The sequence below is a fragment of the Eptesicus fuscus genome, chromosome 12 (genome assembly GCF_027574615.1).
Source record: "Eptesicus fuscus isolate TK198812 chromosome 12, DD_ASM_mEF_20220401, whole genome shotgun sequence".
NCBI lineage: Eukaryota > Metazoa > Chordata > Mammalia > Chiroptera > Vespertilionidae > Eptesicus > Eptesicus fuscus.
The window spans coordinates 12,796,327-12,804,539 of record NC_072484.1 but is presented as its reverse complement, the minus strand read 5'-3'; positions in this window follow the sequence as shown (position 1 = coordinate 12,804,539).

Below are 8,213 nucleotides of genomic sequence, written 5' to 3'. Positions count from 1 at the left end.
GGCAAAATTGTATGCCAAAACTTACATCAGGCTTACGAAGCTCCATGGTTCCTCTGTTTATCCAGCATTTTTGGCTTCCTGTGATTCCCTTTCCCAGAAGCCCCAGAATAGCAGACGAACTGAGAGCAAAATCCAGAGGCCCCATCCTCAGGTGGCCCAGCATCCCGCTACACAGGCTTGGAAAAAACGTGGATGGGGCTTGAATTTTCTAAACAGGATACAAAGGCGTTAAAAAATCAAGGGACATAAATTTTAAGAAAACTTCCCTTGATAAGTATTTAAATGCAACAGAATAAATCAGACCTACAAACAGTACAACTAAGTGTGAAATCACATCTTTAACTTTTCCTAGCAGTAAACTGTTGTCCTTGAATCCTGTATTTTCCACCATAAGTCAATAAATAGATATTCCGTAAAAAAAAAAAAAAAAAAAAAGTTGGGGTGTTTGTCAAATGAGTTTGAGTGCAGCTGTATACTCGCCTCTCTGGGCGATTACACATATATTAGCATGTTAAAGAAACCTGTTTTACTTTAAAGTAGTATTTTCTTACTTTAAAGTAGTATTTTCTCAATTCCATGAACCTTGAAAACTGTTTTCTTTAAATAACACATTAAGATCCTATATGACACTGGTGTCCCAAGAAGTGCAGTTTGGGGAATACTGAGCTTCACAGATCATACTATGGATTTGATCGACAAATGCTGCCTGTGTGATCGGCACGTGGCTCGCTCTGTGTAACTGAAGCAATCGAGGGTGCTCGGACCCCAGTCTGCATCCAGATGTCTGGCATCTGGAGAAGCGCAGAGACGCCAGCTCCTGGTGTTTGTGCTGGGAGGAGGTTGTGGGGGTATCAATCATCTCCTTCAAGCGTTCCTAAAATGTGCGAGAAGATAACCCAATCTTACATTTCCCCACAAATTGGTATTTATATCTGCAGCAACTCAGGGATTCAGCCACATGAGCATATTCTGTGTTTCCTGCAGTGGGCAGCGGTCATGTTTGTCAGACTGGCATGGCACCCACAAGCTGAAATTGACCTTAAACCCAAGAACCTTCTGATAAGTTGACTTCAAGTTGGAAACACGGTCAACAATTTATTTAGCACATGAAATAACCGGTCAAGCGTTCTAAGAATCACAAAGAACTTTAAGTGACCCACTGCCTGCTTACGCTAGCAGCAGATAATGTTACCAGGGCCGTATCCCTTTATCCGGTGAGTCCTGTTTCTCGTTATCATCTTGTCAGCACAGTTATTGTTTGTTTTCTGGTTGTGTGGATTATGCACTATGCAATTTTCTGGTCCTTATCTTTTTTTCTCAAGGCCAAGAAAAATAACCCATGCATCAAGTCAGCACGGATTTATTAGGCCTGGAAGGCGGGTCCCAGTGAACTTGCCCAGAGCTCACAAAATGACGTGTGTCCTGCATTTGGGCCATGAAACTGAGTCTAGTCTGAAACGTAATCTTCCCATTTAGTCCTCAAGGAGCTGCCAAGGTCCCCGGCTTATTTTTCAGGGGAGGGACAGTGACAGGAGCAAGTTCGCGAACTGATCTTGCGGCAACAGCTGAACCAGAGCTTGGACCCAGGGCGTGGCCACATGGCTCATCCTTCCTGCCCACAGGGACAGCGTTTATAAAGCACTTACCACAAACCCGGGAGAGAAAAGGCTAGTCCTTCATGGCCAGCAAAAGTGCCTCCTACTCCATGTTTCAAGAGGATCAGACAACTTTTTTTTTTAGGGCGAGAGTAACCAGCAGCTCTCAGCCAGTGGATAGCTGGGCCCAGGCTTTGCATCTGGAACTAGTCTGTACCCCTGTGGGCCCCGTTCCATAGTGGGAAAGAGTTCAACTCTGAGCAGGGCAGGTGAGACCTGCTCCCTGTCCTCTAACAGGGAGACGTGGGCCCGACAGGCAAGCCAAGGGAGGCAGGAGAGTTCCCACACCAACAACAGCTCCACGCTGTCACCGGCCTCTCAGGGAATATTTGTGGAATGAATAAAGGATTGCAAGACCCCACACACAGAAGGGGGAAAATACCCATTGGTAATGAAACTTGCCACATAACAATGTGGTTACGATATAACCACGTTGCATAGGCCTCACGCATAGGCTGCCTTCTCCATTCCCCAAGGCAAGCCTGGGGCAGGGATTGCCAGGCACCGGCCTGTGCGGTCACTGTTCATGCCCAGAGGGGCTGCGCTGGGTTTAATGCCTGGCTGTAGCGTCTTGAAATGACTAATGATTTGTGAACAAGGACCTTGAAGTGTATGAGGCTGGTCCTGGATGTGCAGCTGCCTTGCACCTTCGTTGCTTATCGGTAAAATGGGGGTAACAGCAATGGCAGTCTCACGGGTTACTTTCATCATGAAGTGGGGACACAGAAGGTCAAGTCCTTTGCACAGTGTCAGGGGCATAATGAGAGCTGGAAAGGTGCTGGCTTTTAATGTTTCTTTTAGCCTTCCTTTCTGTTCTCTCCATTTCTGGGTTTCATATTGAAAAGTGGGTAGCTTTCTAATGACGTATATAGTATTCCAACACTAAAGCTTTAACAGGTTGGGGTCCAAGAACGTAACAGTCTAGATCTGTAGGACCTGGGCTGCTTCCACATTCCAGGCACCGAGACCCACAGAAGATGACATCTAAGCCTCCAGGGTCACAAGGCCTCACAATCAGGCCGACCTCCCCCTTTCTCAGTGCACGAGCAGCAGCGCCAAGGGACCCAGCCATCCTCAGATTTCCAATGTGTTTTCCTAACAATTCCAGGAACTGAGAAGTCAGCGGGGAAGGTCACGGCTGGTGAGGTCACTGACCTGGCTCCAGAAGTGTGGCTGCAGATAAGGACCCTCCCTCACCAGCGTCAATGCCCACAGCCTCCTTGGGGGCTTCCGTTTGGGGATGCAGAGTTTAGAGACTCAGGAGATGACAGGACTGACAATAGAGGGTGTGTCTTCTCCACCCCGAGAAATGGCCACCTTTGCCCTGGCGATAAGGCCTCTGAGTACACAGGCCATGTAAGGAGCCCATTGTCAGTGACAGCAAAGGCATCCCCCTCATTGCCCAGGACGAGTGTCACATGTGGCTGCTGGGTCAGTGACTGTCATCATCTTTGTGGATGGAAATGGTGTGGCTTTTTTCTAAGGGGCCACACTGGGATTTCAGCTAAAGTTTTTCCTAACTGGTGTTTATCTACCAATTCAATGTATTCCAACTAAAGCCTGAAAGAGATTGGCCAAGAATTAGGGACCATTAGAATCAGTTCATTGTATTTGCCTTACACAGGCATCACTGACACAGTGTAGACTCACTTTGAACATCAGTAGCCATTATCAGGTGTGGATATTGAGTTTTCAGCACCTTTTATTGGAAGGCATAGAAATTGGGCAGGGTGGGAGAGTTTGGAGCTAGAACCCTGCTCTTTGGCACGGGTCAGTCTACAGATGCTGCAAACAGTGGGCTTCTCTGGACTTGAGTCCCTTTCTCTGGAAAAATCTGAGCTCTAACCAAGGCTTCCTGGTCTCTTCCAGTTGTACAAAGTCAGGGTTCTAAGTCATGCCCACCACCCTGCCCATCTACACAGAACATGCTAACAGTGAACAATCTGAAAAGAAATTATGAAAACAATTCCATTTACAACAGCATCAAAGAGAAAGAAATACTTAAGAATACAATTAACCAAGAAGGTGAAAGACTTGTACACTAAAAGCTATAGGAAACTACTGAAAAGTTAAAAAATATACAAATGGGGGGGGGGACCGCCTATGTTCATGGATTGTAAGATAATATTTTTAAGATGTTAATACTACCCAAAGACTCAATGTAATACCTATCAAAATCTTAATGGCATTTTTTGCAGAAATAGAAAAATCCATCCTAAGTTTCATATAAAATAAGGGACTCTAAAACAATCTTGAAATAGAACAAAGTTGAAAGAAGGACACTTCCTGATTTCAAAACTTACCACAAAGTTACAGTAATCATAACAGTGTGATACTGAAATGTAACTGAGAGCCCAGAAACAAACCCTCACATATATGGTCAAATGATTTTCAACAAGAATGCTAACATCATTCAACAGGGAGAGGACAGTATTTTCAACAAATGATGTTGGAAAACTGAATATCCACATGCAGAATAATAAAGTTGAGCCCTTCTTTCCTACCATATATAAAAATCATTTCAAAATAGATCAAATGCTTTAAGTGCTTATAAAATGCTTAAAAGAAAACATAGAGGGAAAGCTTCAAGACATGATTTCTTAGATATACACCAAAAGCAAAGGCAACAAAAGTAAAAACAGATAAATTGGACTACATCAATAATAAAAACTATTGTGTATCAAAGGATGCAATCGATAGAGTGAAAAGACAATCTACAGAATGGGAGAACATATTTGCAAATCTTATATCTGATAAGGATTAATATTCAGACCATATAAAAAATTCCTACAACTCAACAACAATAAAACAATTAAAAATGGGCAGAAAACTTGTATAGCCATTTCTCCAAAAAAGATGCACAAATGGTCAACAAGTACATGAAAAGATGCTCAGAATCACTCACTAATCATTAAGGAAATGCATCAAAACCATAATGAGATGCCAGCTGATGCACATTAGGATGGCTACTCTCCAAGATAGCAAACAAAACCAAATTTTAAACAATAGAATATAAAAAGTGTTAGAGAAGATGTGGAGTAAGTAGAAACTTGTTAATTGCTTATGGGAATGTAACATGATGTGGCTGCTATACAAAACAGCTCCTCAAAAAATTAAATTACCATATGTTTCAGCAACTCCACTTCTGAGTATAAACCCAAAAGAATGGAAAGCAGGATCTCAAAGAGATATTTGTACACTCATGTTTATAGCAGCACTAGAGGCCCAATGCATGAAGATTCGTGCAAGAATAGGCCTTCCTTCCCCTGGCTGCCAGCACCACCTTTGCTCCAGCCCAGAGCCACCTTTCCTCCTTCCCACACTGCCCAGAGGCCCGGAGAGGCTGGGGAGGTGTGGAACACCTGCATTGGCACCATGGAAACAGGCAAGCGTCCCGCCCCCAGCCATTAGGTGCCTGTGTATGCAAATTAACCCACCATCTTTGTTGGGTTAATTTGCCTACTCACTCCTGATTGGCTGGTGGGTGTCGCGAAGGTGCGGTCAATTTGCATCTTTCTCTTTTATTAGTGTAGATCATTCACAATAGCTACAGGGTGGAATCTACCCAAGTGTCCATCAACAAATGAATGGATAAACACAATATAATATATACATACAATGGAATATCATTCAGTCTTTAAAAAGGAAGGAAATTCTGACAGGTGCTACAACACTGATGAACCTTGAGGACATTATACTAAGTAAAATAAGCCAGTCACAAAATGACAAATACTGCCTGACTTGGCTTATATGAGGTACCTACAATAGTCCAATTCATAGAGACAGAAAGGAAAATGATGGTTGCCAGGGCTGGGGGAACGGTGAATGGGGAGTTATTGTGCAATGGGGACATGAGTGTCAGTTTTGCAAGCGGAAATGATTTCTGGAGATTGATTTCACAACAATGTAAAATGAACACTACCAAACCACACACTGTTTGGTTTGTGATTTATGTTTTCTTTATTTTGGGTGAACACATTCCTTCTGATTATTTCAAAGTTTTGAATTGTATTTCTAGTTAATCGTGCTATGACTTACATGACTATGTCCTTCCTTAAGGCAAGGCAGCTTGAGTTTAAATGGAATTTCTCACTCCACTCGAAGCACTGCCACTTTTCCGCTTCTTACATCATCCAGTCATGGTTTAGTACGTCATTTTAAAAAGTTCTCCAGATGTTTACTTCTGCCCTAAGTAGTATTTGATTTTCCAAACTTGTAATGATTTCTTTGTAACTCCAGGGTTGGTGTAGTGATCTTTGAGGTATTCAGCATCGAAGCAGAGCTCAGAAGATTATTTCAAAAGAAAATCCAAAAATATACTTTAAAAATTGTTAAATTGGGAGGCATGAGCCATTATGGTATAAATCCAATGATCTAATGTTATTAGCTAAAGTTAGGAGGTGTCCACAGGGTCAGCTTTTCCAGAAAACAGTGCGGGCCTGGCCTCCCCTCCTCACAGGGCGACTCAGGGGGCTGAGTGTCGTGAGGTGTGGACACCCAGGGCCTGTCCTCCCACTGAGCTCAATGACCTCTCAGCACGCAGCCCAGGGCTCCGGGTCAGCTGAGGCAGCTTCATCACGGAGCGGTCTTGTCGCCCTTGCAGCCACACGGGGGAGGAATGTGGAAACATTGCATGAAACCAAGACCCTGCCCTTGAGGAGGCTGCGTTTCAGTAGATGAGGCCCAGGCTGGGAAGTCTACAGGAGAAACCGTCCTGGGGAGAGCCCTTCCCTTGCCTCCATCCACCTGCAGGCATTGGCCCAGCTCTTGTTCAGGGACATGTGAGCCTATAGACACTCACAAAACATCTGTGTCCAGGGCTCGGGTTACATACACATGATACCTGCTCCTGCCCTCACAGTATGTTGAGGACAGACACTAAGTAAGCGACCTAAAGGCAGAGATCCAAAGGGCAGCCTTAGGTGCAGGACGGGATGCTAACAAGACCTTGTGTCTGCTTTCAGGGGGCACCGAAGGTAGAAGGTGAATGCTGAGCTGAGGCTTGAGGGCCCAGCAGGCAGATGACCAGGCATTTGGGGGAAAAGTGGGGCTCCTCTGCTTCTTGCCCCCACCTCCCAGTACCTCCTGCTGGGACCCTTTGAGACAGGACACTAGACAAAAGCACTCAGGTGACCAGCTCAACCACCCAAGAGAACTTGGATCCTCCTTTCCTCAAAGTCAGCAGACCTGGCACTATAGCCCAGAAGCACTGGGAGAAAAACAAGAGACCCCATCTGAAATGATGGATTTACTCATACCCCTCCTCATGGGAAAGGCAATAAGCAAACTAGGTCACTCCCTTGCTCAGGGATCACCTTCTAGTGGGCGGCAGCCAACAGGCAACTGGACATGAGGATGGGGTCCCCATGTAGGTAAATGCAATAAACAAAAGTGAAAAGGGCAGCGGGTTCCCGAGGGGTGGGCCATGATGCTGTGGACAGGGTGGGCAGGGAAGGCCTGAGTAGTGTTTGAGCCCTAGATATGCAGAGGTGACAGAGCAGGTTTGATGGTCAGCCTCCAAAAGGGGCCCCTGACATGACTTCTTAGCCTAGCAAACCTTGCTGAAGGGATAGCATGCCAGGTTCTTCAACCAGGTCTTGTCATTGTGGCTTCCTAAAGTGGAAAGTGGCCTGGCCGGTGTTGCTCAGTGGTTGAGCATCAACCTATGAACCAGGAGGTCACGGTTCAATTCCCAGTCAGGGCACGTGCCCAGGGTTGCAGGCTTGATCCCCAGTAGGGGACATGCAGGAGGCAGCAGATCAATGATTCTCTCTCATCATTGATGTTTCTATCTCCCTCTCTCCCTCAATTATATATAATTGATTTCAGAGAGGAAGGTAGGGGACATGCAGGAGGCAGCAGATCAATGATTCTCTCTCATCATTGATGTTTCTCTCTCCCTCTTTCCCTCTCCCTTCCTCTCTGAAATCAATTATTTCAGAGACCCACAGATCGTGACCCACAGGTTGAGAACCGTTGCTGTAGAGCCTAAGACCATTGGAAAACACAGATATTTACATTACGACTCATTAACAGTAGCAAAATTACAGTTATGAAGTAGTAATGAAAATAATTTTATGGTTGGGCATCACTATAACATGAGGGACTGTATTAAAGGGTGGCGGCATTAGAAAGGTTGAGAACCACTGCTCTAAGGGAAAAGAGGTTGGTGCCCCTGGCTACGGAGTCAGGTATTGCATGTTTTAAAAGTTCTTGCCACACACCGATGTGCCTCTTCTGGCACACTGGTACACTACGACACACGGTTCGAAAATCACTGTGCTAGAGCCATGCTGCTAGTCAGGCTCTGGACTGCAGGGCAGTGTCCACCTGACCAGGATAGCCCACCAGCGTCAGGTGAAGGATGTCCAGCAGGTGGCTTTCCCAGGGACATCACAACAAGAGGGCCAGAGGCTCTGTGACATCATTGCTCCCAAGCCAACTGACAAGGCATAGACAGGCCCAGTAAATATTTGCCAGACAAGTCAGTGATAGGGTTTTTTCCGTTTTTTCTACTAACATTTATCCCCTACATTGTGGCTCACACATTAATGAGAA